The sequence below is a fragment of the Phoenix dactylifera genome, chromosome 15 (genome assembly GCF_051530095.1).
Source record: "Phoenix dactylifera cultivar Ajwa chromosome 15, Ajwa_hap1_PhDact_Kaust_v1.1, whole genome shotgun sequence".
In the NCBI taxonomy this organism is placed as follows: domain Eukaryota; kingdom Viridiplantae; phylum Streptophyta; class Magnoliopsida; order Arecales; family Arecaceae; genus Phoenix; species Phoenix dactylifera.
Genome location: NC_143204.1, coordinates 5,086,298 through 5,100,000, shown reverse-complemented (window position 1 = coordinate 5,100,000; position 13,703 = coordinate 5,086,298).

Genomic DNA, 13,703 nt, shown 5'->3' with positions numbered 1-13,703 from the left:
GTTTTAGGAAGAAGACAAGATGAAACAGTGCCCTAATGTCGCTCACGGGTCCTTGTTTAAAAAATAGGGTCCCATCATTGGGTCGACCCCAGAATTTTCTTGGGTCGACTCAATGTTGGGTCGACCCCAATCTAACTTGGGTCGACCCTAGTTCAGAAAATTTTCTTTCTCTTTCTTTTAAAAAAAATTCTTCCTTTCCTCCAATCCTTACAAATTCTTTATGGGACAATGATACATGAGCAAGGAATCTATAGATGACTAGTTTGACTAATATTTCATGGGTTTTTCGAAATGGGAGGAGAGTATCATGAGACAACTTGTTCCTTCTTATATCTCCTCAATCAAAAGGATCACATATATCTAATTCCCTCCTAAGCATGCAAAATTTGTCTTTACTTAAAGGTTTTGTGAATATGTCAGCCAATTATTTCTCGGTACACACATGCTCAATACATATATTTCCATTTTGAACATGATCTCTAATAAAATGATACCTTATTTCAATATATTTGGCTTTAGAGTACTGAACTGGATTCTTGGTATGGTTAATGGCACTAGTGTTATCACACTTTATAGGAATATTATCTAGTTTAATTCCATAGTCTTCTAGTTGTTGTTTGAGCCAATGTACTTGAGCACAGCAACTGCCGGCAGTTATATATTCGGCTTCAGCCGTTGACAATGCTACTGAATTCTGCTTTTTGCTAAACCAAGATACTAAGTTATTTCCTAAAAATTGACATGTTCCACTAGTGCTCTTCCTATCTAATTTGCAACCAGCAAAATCTGCATCTGAGTATGCAAGCAAATCTAGACAGGAGTCTCTCGAGTACCATAATCCTATGTTTGTAGTTCCTCTCAAATATCTAAGAATTCTTTTAACAGCACTTAGATGTGACTCCTTAGGATCTGATTGGTATCTAGCACATATTCCCACACTAAACACTATGTCTGGCCTACTAGCAGTAAAGTAAAGCACGGATCCAATTAAGCCTCTATAAAGCTTCATATCTATACTTTTTCCTTTTTCATCTTTGTCTAGCTTATTAGTGGGATTCATTGGGGTGCCTATTCCCTTATGATTTTCATTCCCAAACTTCTTGAATATTTTCTTTGTGTATTTAGTTTGATGAATGAAGATACCTTCCTTAGTTTGCTTGATTTGTAATCCGAGAAAGAAGTTTAGTTCTCCCATCATACTCATCTCGAATTCTCCTTGCATTAATTTAGCAAACTCTTTGCAAAGATCATCATTAGTGGCACCAAAAATTATGTCATTTACATATATTTGAACTACTAGCAGATTTCTGTCTTTTCTTTTAAGAAAAAGTGTTTTATCTACATTTTTTCTACTGAATTCATTATTCAGTAGAAATTTGCTTAGTCGATCATACCAAGCCCTAGGTGCTTGTTTCAATCCATATAATGCCTTATGTAATCTAAACACATGATTTGGCAATTCATGATTCTCAAAACTAGGAGGTTGCTCTACATATACTTCTTCCTCTATAAAACCGTTTAAGAAGGCACTTTTTACATCCATTTGATACAATTTGAAATCCATGAAACATGCAAAAGCTAGAAGTAATCTAATAGCTTCTAATCTAGCCATGGGAGCAAATGTTTTCTCAAAATCTATCCCTTCTTCTTGATTGTATTCCTTAGCTACAAGTCTAGCTTTATTTCTTATGACTACCCCATTTTCATCTAATTTATTTTTAAAGATCAATTTTGTTCCAATTACAGAGTTATGCTTTGGTCTCTCAGTTAATGTCCATACATTACTTCTTTTGAATTGATTTAATTCTTCTTGCATAGCATTTATCCAATTTGTGTCTTTTTCAGCTTCTTCATAAGTCTTAGGTACTAATTGTGAAACAAAAACAAGATAATCATTTAAATTTCTAAGAGAGGATCGAGTTCTTACCCCTTGAGATGGATCACCAATGATTAAATCTTTAGGGTGTCCATGTGCATACCTCCATTCCTTTGGCAAGTCTTGAGATTGTGGTGGCACGAGATCATTTTTCATTTCTTGATTTGGCACGTCATCAAGATTCAATTTTTTAAAGTCAATAATTCATGCATCATCATCAAGAATATTTTCTCTCCTAGGAGACTCACTATCAGACTCATCAAAAATGACATTAACTGACTCTTCAACTACAAGAGCTCTTTTGTTGAATACTATGTATGCCCTGCTAGATGTAGAGTATCCTAAGAAGATACCTTCATCTGACTTGGCATCAAATTTACTTAGATCCTCCTTGCCATTGTTTAAAATGAAACATCTACATCCAAATACTTTAAGATATTTAGCAGTTGGTTTCTTATTCTTCCAAAGTTCATAAGGAGTTTTCTTGGTTATAGGTCGTATTAGGACACAATTTAGAATATGGCAAGTAGTGCTTATAGCTTCAGCCTAAAAGTACTTTGGAAGATTTGACTCGCACAATATTGTGCGTGCCATTTCTGCCAAGGTCCTATTTTTTCTTTCAACAACCCCATTTTGTTGAGGCGTTCTAGGTGCTGAAAATTGATGTGAGATACCATTTTCATTACAAAATTCTTCAAAGTGTTGATTTTCAAATTTAGTTCCATGATCACTTCGAATTGCTATTAAGGTAAGCTTCTTTTCAGTTATTATATTTTTATAATATTTCACGAATGCTGAAAATGCTTCATTCTTTTGTGCAAGAAATGAAACCCATATATATCTTGAGAAATCATCTACTATAACTAGTCCATACTTTTTTCCTCCTAGACTTGCGATTCTAGTGGGTCCAAATAGATCCATGTGTATAAGTTCAAAAGGCCTAGTGGTTGATACTATATTCTTTGATTTGAAGGATGATTTTGTTTGCTTTCCTAATGAGCATGGACCACAGATTTTATCCTTTTCAAAGATCAATTTTGGCAGATCTTTTATCAAATCCTTCTTGACTAGTTTTGATATTAAGTCCATACTAGCATGTCCTAGTCTACGATGCCAAAGCCAACTTGTTTCACTTTTCCTTTCTTCATTAGTAATTAAACATAATCCATTTTTCTTGCCTAATTCAAGAAGATCTACCATGTAAATATTTCTTTGCCTTTGTCCTACAAGTACAATGCTATTATTTTTAGAATTTGTGATTATGCATACTGAGGCTTCAAATGTGACTTTAAAATCTTTATCACAAAATTGATTTATGCTAAGTAGGTTATGTTTCAGACCATTAACTAATAAGACATTTTTTATAAAGGTAGATGGAGTAATAAAAATTTTACCCTTTTCAATGATAAATCATTTTCCATGGTCTCCATAGGTTACTACTCCACCCTTCTTAGATTCCAAGGTGACAAATTGTTCTACGACACCTGTCATGTGTCTTGAATAGCCGCTATCTAGATACCATCGTTTATCCACCATATTAGCTGCAAGACACTCCTGCAATCAAGATCAAGAATAAGCTTTAGGTACCCAAACTATGTTGGGTCCTTTAGGGTTAGTGATTGATGTTCCTTTTGGAACCCAAACTTTCTTGGATTTTAGCTTATGATTATTACTTAATTTGTTGTAGCTAGACTTTCTATAGTTACACTCATATGCTTTATGTCCTAATTCATTGCAGCTATGACAAGTTATATTTTCATTTTTGGCTTTCACAAATATGTTCTTTAAATATTTTTATTTTCTATTTGTTTTATATCCTAATCCAGCTTTATCATATACAGCTTTTTGACTATCAAGAATAATATTTAATTTAGTTGAGCTAAATGTAAACTTGTCTACTAAGGATTTGTATTTTTCAGCATCTTCCTTTAACTTGATATTTTCAGCAATTTGAATTTTAGTTTCATTGGTAAATCTCCTACTTAATGTTTTATAGTCATTAGATAGTTTTTGCTTTTCTTTGATAAGAGATTGATTTTCAACTTTTAGAACTTTATTTTTATTGATTAATTTCTTGTGTTCTTCCATGAGTTCTAAAAATGCATCATGTAACTCTTCTACTGTAAAATCACATTCAAGTTCAGAATTTACCTCATCGTCATTGGCCATATGACAGATTTGGGCTGTCTCTTGTTGATCTTCCTCTTCCGAACTTGACTTCTCACTTTCACTCCATTCAGCCATGAAGTTCTTCTTCTTAAGTTTTCTTGCCATCCACTTCAATTCCGGACAATCTATCTTGAAATGCCCAGTCTTGTTACACTCATAGCAAATTGGTGTTTCTTTTTCCTTTTCTTTGTCCTCACCCTTTTCTTTGCTTGAGCTACCTTTGAAGAAGGGCTTCCTTTTATGAAATTTCTTCTTTCCTCTTATGAATTTTCTAAATTTTTTTCCAAGCATAGCCATTCCTTCTTCATCATATTCCTCCTCATCATCAGATTCTTCTTATTCAGTTTCCTATTTTGGAGTAGTGGACTTCAAGGCAATGGTCTTTCTTTTCTTGACCTTATCTTCTGAATTTTGCCTCATGGTCAACTCATGGGTCATGAGTGATCCTAAAAGTTCTTCCTATTGCAATATATTGAGGTCCTTTGCTTCTTGAATTGCTGTTACTTTGGCCTCCCAAACTCTTGGTAGAGATCTGAGAATTTTTCGCACTAAATCAGAGTTAGTATAAGACTTTCCTAAACTTTTTAGCCCATTTATGATTTCTGTGAATCGAGTAAACATTTCAGTTATGAACTCAGTGGACTCCATTTTAAACAGCTCATACTTATGAATTAATATATTTATTTTTGACTCCTTGACCTGATTAGTTCCTTCATGTATGACCTCTAGTTTATCCCAAATTTCTTTCACGGAGATGCATGTAGATATTCTATTGAATTCACTTACATCTAGTGAACAGTAAAGCGCATTTATTGCTTTTGCATTTAGTTGTGCTAGTCTTCTATTACTCTCATTCCAATCCATTTCTGCTTTGGGAATGATTGTTCCCTCTATACTAATTGTGGATGTGTGTGGTCCTCTAGTTATGATATTCCACAATTTATAGTCTAGAGCTTGAATGAATATCCTCATCCTAGCTTTTCAGCATGAGTAATTTGAGCCATTAAACAGAGGAGGTCTATTCGTAGATTGCCCCTCACTCATAGAACATCCTACTTGGGTTGTCATGATCTTTGTCTCTTGATGGTGAGATCAACAAATACTATGTGAGCACCTCGCTCTGATACCACTTGTTGCCCAAGGTGACAAGCCAAGAAGAGAGGGTGAATTGGTTTCTCTAAATTTTTACTATCTTAATTTAATCAATCGATGAGTGAGTGAAGTTTAAAACAATACACAATGCAAACACACAAAAAGTATAGTGGTTCGGTGCTCTCCTAAGCACCTACGTCCACTTCCCAAGCGATCCTTTGGAAATTCACTATAATCCTGCGGATTACAGTTGGATTGTTTTCCGAGCTCACAATCCAAAAACCTTTATACTTTAGTTTTCCGGGATCACCAAGAACCTATGTTGGTTTTACGGGCTCACCAACGAACCTTCACAATTGGTTTTACGGGCTCACCAACAAACCTACACCGTTGGTTTTACAGGCTCACCAACAAACCTTCACCGTTGGTTTTACGGGCTCACCAACAAACCTTTACAAGGTGATTAAAGAGAAGAAGAAAGTTAAAACTCCTAGATGAGCAAGTATAACAATTATAAGCTACAAAGAAGAGTTTAGAATATAGTTATCGCTTGAAGAGACTTCTCTCTTCTTTGTCAAGAATGCTTCACTCTTCAAGGATGGATGGAGCTCTTAATGTCTCTTGAAATTTGCTCAACCACTTCCTTTTAACTCTTTGAATGAAGCACTTGGATGAAGAGAGTTAGGGCTCTTGTCTTTCTTGTGTAAGCTTTGATATTTTTCAAAAGTTTCTTTTCTCTGATGAATAGTATCCCTTTAAATAGTTTTCCTCATCTATTGGACACCCCCAATTAGTTAGATTTCAAAAACTAGCCGTTACTTGCTGTTGGAAGGATAAAAAGTACTTTTACAGAACTAGCCATTATGCTTCTGCCCGTGCTTGGGTCGACCCAAACTTTCCTGGGGTCGACTCAAACCACTGTTCATCAGACTTGGGGTCGACTCAACTTTCACTGGGGTCGACCCAACTTTCACTAGGGTCGACTCATGCTACATTGGGGTCGGCCCTCTCAGGAAACACAGAACCTTACATTTCAGCCGTCTTTCACTTGGGTCGACTCAACTCTTTTTGGGTCGACTCAAGGTTCAGGTGGGTCGACTCAATTTTCATTGGGGTCGACCTTCTCAGGGATTCCAGAGAACCAGTTTTTGAATGACACAGCCTTTGGATCGACTCATGTTCAGTTTGGGTCGACTCAGGGTGGGGTCGACTCAAGCTCCATTGGGGTCGACCCAAGTTCCATTGGGGTCGACCCTCTCAGGGATTCCAGAGACTTGTTTTCATGAGGCTTGAAAATGGGGTCGACTCAACGTCCACTTGGGTCGACCCAAGTACTGTTCATCCGTGCCATTTTTGCAGAAGTATGCCCGATAGTTCCTTGATGTGCCGGGGTCGACTCCACCAATCTTGGGGTCGACTCATTCTACATTTTGCTGCAACTTAAGGTTAGATTCATCCATATAATCAATGAAATATACTTCAAGCAATTTTGAATATATGTCATGGTGGTGCTACATACTCTAATCAATGAAAATTACTACCGTCCACTTAAGAGTACGTTTCACTTGAAACTTTGCCGTATTGGAATTTAGAATTCACTATCCCTTTTCTATCACAAATTTTATCTCATTGGTAATCATTGAGTACATATTGATGTCATTCTTCTAATGTACCGTGGGTGACGAACTTAGTAATGATGTATCATATTACCTTATAATATCTAATTAGATATTCCCTTAATGGTTGTGTTAATCATCAAAATACCACTATCATTCTCAAGTTCACATTTGTTTAATGCATTTTTATTAAGCCATATCTGTAAAAGAAGTACGAGTATCCTTTTTCGTACTATAAGGTTCATGATTTGGTTTTCACATAAAGATAGAAGTTGAATACCCCGGCTAGATCATCTAAGTGTCTTATGTTCCGACCTTGGTTGACCTATAGTCACGATACAGTCACATTATATGGTTCAATTTACCTTCTCTATTTTGCAAAAAAAAATGAGGAGATGACAAGTCTAACCTCGTGGCGTAGTCTGGTTCGAGTAATTAAGCCTGAGGGGTGTTTCATCTAATGCCTTGAGCCAACTGGATCAGGAGTCATTGGCCGAAAACTCGCTACATGGACCTTGCTAGAGCCTAAGGGGGTTGGACTACTGTAATCATCATATGTGTTCAAAAATAAAAATAAGCATGAATAGGGTTGGTCGGGCTGAACCCAGTGACATGTGGTAATGGCTGGTTTGACTCCATTGTATTGGACCTCTGTGTACTTTGGATATTTAGTTGGGATTGATAGCTCCTTCTTTTTATGCGAACCATTTTTGACAATTTTAGACAACATGAGATATTCCAAAAATTTGATGGATCAGGCTCTAATAAACTAAAGTAAACACTTGTGAACTTGAATAGTACACCTAAAATTCAAGCGGTGCCATGTTGTGGTGGAGGTATTGTTGGGAACCCGCCCATGCCGCTGATATTTCAAAAATTAAATCAGGTGGCAGCGGAATCGGCATGTGCGGGATCGACGTTCATCGCATGAACGTTGTTTCGAGACCTTTCGTAATTAGGTAAGAATTAAAACCTTTTTAAAACTATTAGGAAGATCAAATCTTCACCTTGCGCGGGTAGATGATCACCGCAAATCTGAATTCGTGGTTTTGGAAGAGGGTTCGCTTGAAGCCGTTCAAACGTCCGGCCTCTACGGGTATCCACACGAAGTAGAGGACCGATCCAAGCTCTCTATCTCACCGGGGTGCTAGCTCCCTTGCAGAGATAGCTTTGATGGCTGATGTCCTCCCTCTCAATCAACTCTTGATTGTGCTTGGAAGGAGGAAGAAGAAGGATGAAGACTAGGAAGAAGAAGAATCCCTGCAGCCTTCTTCTCTTTTCATGCGTTGGAGCCAAGGAAGGGAAGGGAAGGAGGCCGCCAACACTTGGAGATCTTTTCCCTTGCTTGCGGCTGCAACTAAAGAGGAGGAGAGGGGGCTTCCACGGCTTGAAGAGGAGGAGAAGACCCCTCTAGGGCGCCGGCCCTAGTGCCTCTCTTATAGCCATCAAGGGCTCCTCCAAAGTAGGAGCCCTAGATGATTTTCCAAAGAGGGAAGGGGGGCGCCGGCCCCTCTCTTCATGCCGCACACAAGGAGAGGAGGAGGGGCGTGATCCCTCCTTCTTGTGTTGCCCTAATCCTCTCGCAAAGAGGATTGGGTGCCTCTCTTATGGTTAAGTCCTAATCTAATTAGGATTGACCATATTGGGTTCAATCTACGCTAGTCCTAATCCAATTAGGACTTGAATGAACCATGACTCAATTGAACTCTTCAATCCTAATCCAATTAGGAGTCATGTTGATTCATTAGATTATTAATTAATTTAGACTTAAGGAATCCTAATCCAATTAGGATTTGTTTAATTTTAGTCCTAATCCAATTAGGACTCCATTTGAATCCGAAGTCCTAATCCAATTAGGATTTCTAGGAATCCTACTCCAAGTAGGAATCCAATTCAAAATTCCTAATCTCATTAGGATTGTAGGAATCCTATTCCAAATAGGAATCCCAGTCCTACTCCAACTAGGATTCCCAGTCCTAATCCAATTAGGACTCTAGGAATCCTACCCGATGTAGGATTTGTGTTTAAGTCCAATTAATTAATTTCCTTTGTTCCTTTTTCAACTTCTTATCAATCAAATTGATTTCTTGTGATTCCTAATCACGATTTCAACCATCGGATCGGTCAATACTTCTAGTGTGTGTGACCCCATAGGTTCTATTCTGACTGGTAGTGAGATATATTGTGATCTCTATCACTATATTATTGAAAACTCCTTTCAATGGGTTGGAACGATTCCAACTCAACTCATTAGGGTTTATCGATCATCAAGATAATCCCTATGAGTCCCACCATCCACCAGTGACACCTAGCAGCATGTAGTGGCTACCCAGCAGAATGGAATGATGAACCTCTAGGTGCAGTTAACATGTGATACAGTCCTACTATCGTGGATCCCTACAGGACGGAGGTCATGGACAACTCGTCAAACCCCATCGTCTGTCATATGTCAAGATTTATTCGACTCGAGTTCGATAGTGAAAAACTCTTTCTCCACTTTATATTACTGCCCTGGCCAAGGTCTTAGAACTCAGTCTAACAAATCACATAGGATCTCTCCTCTTCTATCAAGGTCGATAGATTCCTTGTAGGTGCATACCCTACTCCTACAGTGAACCTACTGCAGCCAATCTACACTGCATGGACCCATATGGCTAGAGACCATGTATGTGTGCAGTCAAACTACAATAACCTCACTGTGAGTAGCCGAAGCACCGCAGGTCAAAGGACCAGTCACACTACTGCAACATCAAGCAAGTCACTGACGAGTGGATAGACATCCAAGTGACTTCCTGTCTTGGTCACGCTCAGTACCCTTGTTCTCTAACAAGCACCTGCACTATCAGTTTAGTGTCACTACACTGTGGACTCAAGTCTCGTCCATCCAGAGGGAAAGTGATCTGTGCACTGATCGGATCGATCACCGTCCTCGTGATGATCCATTGATCAGGAGCATTTAGAAATTAATCACCAATGATACATGGCTCAAATTCTCAACTCTTGAGAATATGTATCATCATCTTATTAATTTCTTGGACGATTCATAGACACATAAACAATATGAATGAAAAGATGCCTTTTATTTATTCAATAATAAATAGTCAAGTACAAAATTATGTCCCTAGAATCAACAATGTGTCAGCCAAATTGGCTTCTAGGGCATACATCTAACAATCTCCCACTTGCACTAAAGCCAATTGGTCATATATCTTAGGCCCATCTTCTCAAGGTGGGCTTCAGTCTTTTGCTGACTCAGCTGCTTAGTGAACGGGTCTGCCACGTTATCCGCGGAGTCTACTCTCTGCACCTCTACATCATAGTCGCGTATGAAATGGAAGCGCCGCTCTATGTGCTTGGATTTCTGATGAGACCATGGCTCCATAGCTTGTGCTATGGTGCCAATGTTATCGCAATAAAGTGTTATGGCATCTAATGACATTACACCTAACTCTGCAATTAACTTTTAATCAGAAGGTTTCCACTGCACCCTTAGATACGGCTTAACATTTAGCTTCTAAGATAGAATCTATAATGATCGGTTGTTTGGAACTCTTCCAATTTACTGAATCACAATTGCACATATTCTGATGTAGACTTTCTATCATCAATATGTGTGCATCCTTCTACCTTCAACTCTGATCTTCTCCCAAAGACCAAGAATAAATCTTTAGTTCTTCTCAAGCACTTAAGAATATTCTTCACAGCTGTCCAGTGTTCTTCACCTGGATTCGACTGATATCTGCTTGTGACACTCACAGCAAGAGCTATATCAGGTCGTGTACACAGCATGGCATACATGAGGCTTCCTATTGCCGATGCATAGGGAATCTTGCTCATGCGTTGAATCTCTTCAGATGTGTTGGGGCACATCTTCTTGGAGAGATGAATTCCATGCCTAAAGGGGTAAGAGACCCCTCTTGGAGTTTTCCATGCTGAACCTCTTCAGCACCTCCTCTATGTACATTTTCTGTGAAAGGCCAAGCATCCTTTTAGATCTATCTCTATAGACCTTTATTCCCAAAATATAGGATGCTTCCCCAAGGTCTTTTATGGAGAATTCTTTTGACAACCAGACCTTGACCGAGGTTAGCATGGGAATATCATTCCCAATCAGGAGAATGTCATCTACGTACAGTACGAGAAAAACGACAGCACTCCCACTAACCTTTTTGTAAACACACGGTTCCTCTTCGTTTTTGATGAAATCAAACGTTTTGATTGCGTCATCGAAACGAGTGTTCCAACTCCGAGATGCTTGCTTTAGTCCATAGATGGACCTTTGCAGCTTGCAGACCTTGTGATCTCCATCACTGGAAGTGAAACCCAAAGGCTGTTCCATATAGATATCTTCATCAAGATATCCATTCAGGAAAGCAGTTTTCACATCCATCTGCCAAATTTCATAATCATGAAATGCTGCAATGGCAAGCAATGTTCGGATGGATTTTAGCATGGCTACAGGTGAAAAGGTCTCCTGATAGTCAATGCCTTCGCGTTGACTATACCCTTTCGCCACAAGCCTTGCCTTATAGGTCTCTACCTCTCCATCCGAACCTATCTTCCTTTTGTAGATCCATTTGCATCCAATAGGTACAATACCTTCTGGTGGATCTACTAAGGTCCAGACTTGGTTGGAATGCATGGAGTCTAACTCTGACTTCATAGCTTCCAGCCATTTCTCGGAATCGATATCAGATATCGCCTCGTTGTAGGTTTTGGGATCCTGTATGTGATCCCTATCTCCCACCAGGAACATTTCCTCGGTATCCTCTTCTAGTATACCTAAGTATCTATCGGGAGGATGGGAGACCCTACTAGATCTACGAGGTGGTCGAGGGACATCGTGTACTGGCTCTGTATGAATGGGTTCAATAGGATCCATGACTCGTTGCTTTTCAGAGACTTTCTCTTCAAGCTCAATTTTCCTCCCACTGCCTCTATCAAGGATAAACTGATTTTCCAAGAAGATGGCATGACGGCTCACAAACACATTGTGATCTTCTGAGACGTAAAAATTGTATCCTAATGACTCTTTAGGATATCCTATAAAACGAGCACTTATGGTCCTAGCCTCTAACTTGTCCGCCTATAGTCGCTTGACGTGGGCCGGACATCCCCAAATCTTGAGATGACCCAGACTTGGTTTCTTACCATGCCATATCTCATACGGTGTGGTAGGAACGGATTTAGAGAGAACTCTATTCAATAAATAAATCGCTGTGAGTAAGGCATCTCCCCAAAGGAACATAGGTAAATCAGTGAAGCTCATCATGGACCTGACCATATCCAATAGGGTCCGATTCCTCCTCTCTGACACCCCGTTGAGTTGAGGTGTACCCGGAGGTGTCCATTGTGAGACTATGCCGTTTTCTTTGAGATAGTCCCGGAATTCCCCACCAAGGTATTCTCCTCCTCGATCTGATCGAAGAGCCTTAAGAGGTTTTCCAGTTTGTTTTTCTACTTCATTCTTGAACTCTTAGAACTTTTCAAAGGATTCAGACTTGTGTCTCATAAGATACACATACCCATACCGTGAATAATCATCAGTAAAGGTAATGAAGTAAGAATAACGTCCCCTGGCTAGCACATCGAATGGGCCACATACATCTGTATGTATTAGGGTAAGTATTTCAGTGGTCCTCTCCCCATGTCCTACAAAGGGCAGTCTAGCCATTTTTCCTTGAAGACAGGACTCGCAAACTGGATATGACTCGGAAGTCAATGAGCCGAGAAGCCCATCTTTATCCATTTTGTTCATTCTGTCCTCTCCAATATGGCCAAGCCTGAGGTGCCACAAATATCTTTGGTTTATCTCATCTCTGGATCTTTTGGATCCTTTGGCACTCACTTCTTGCTCGGTAACATTCACAGATACATCCATATGTAAATGATAGAGACTGTCGATCATGAAACCACGTGCGACTATTTTATTTCTCAAATAAATAGAACAGCAGTCTTTGTCAAATGTAAAAACATGACCTTCCTGTGCTAGACATGAAACAGAAATCAAATTTCTGCTAGCAACAGGTACATAATAGCAGTCTCTAAGTATTAAACTAAATCCAGACGGTAGTCGCAGATGGTAGGTGCCCACAGCCACAGCAGCAACTTTTGCTCCGTTGCCAACCCGAAGGGTTACCGCACCTTCCGCCAGCCTTCTACTTTTCTTTAGACCCTGCATGGTAGTGCACAAATGAGCACTAGAACCAGAATCTATAACCCAACTAGAAGTAGAAGAAATCGTTAGATTAGTTTCAATTATGAGCAAGTCTATACCTTCTGAAGGTATGTCACCTTTCTTGTTCTTCAGGCTCTCGAGGTATGAAGGACAGTTTCTCTTCCAGTGGCCTTCGACATTGCAGTGGAAACATTTTCCTTTGTCGTTAGCCTTTTTCTTTTGAACTTCCTTCTTTGGCTTCTTGTCTTTCTTCTGCTTCTTAGCAGGCTTCTTTTTCTTCCAAGTAGACTTTCTCTTGGAACCAGAAGTCAACTCAGCAGCAAGGACATTGCCCCTTGAACCTTTCAAGGCTCCCTCAGCAGTTACCAACATGTTGTTTAGTTCAGTCTTAGTGCATTCAATCTTATTCATGTGGTAGTTTACTATAAATTGACCAAATGAATCAGGAAGTAACTGTAGGATCAAATCCACTTGTAATTCCTTGTGCATGTCCATACCGAGCTTCTCAAGCTCCTTTAGGTCCTTGATCATGGTCTGACCGTGATCATGGACAGACTGCCCCTCGCGCATCTTCGCTTTGAAGAGCCTCTTGGACACTTCAAAACGAGCTGTGCGACTTTGCTCACCATACAACTCTTGCAGGTGTGTCAGTATGTCCCTAGCAGTCTTTATATTTTCATGCTGGCATTGGAGTTCATTAGACATGGATGCCATCATATAGCATTTTACTCTAATGTCATCATCCAACCACTTTTTATGCATTTCACGCTGA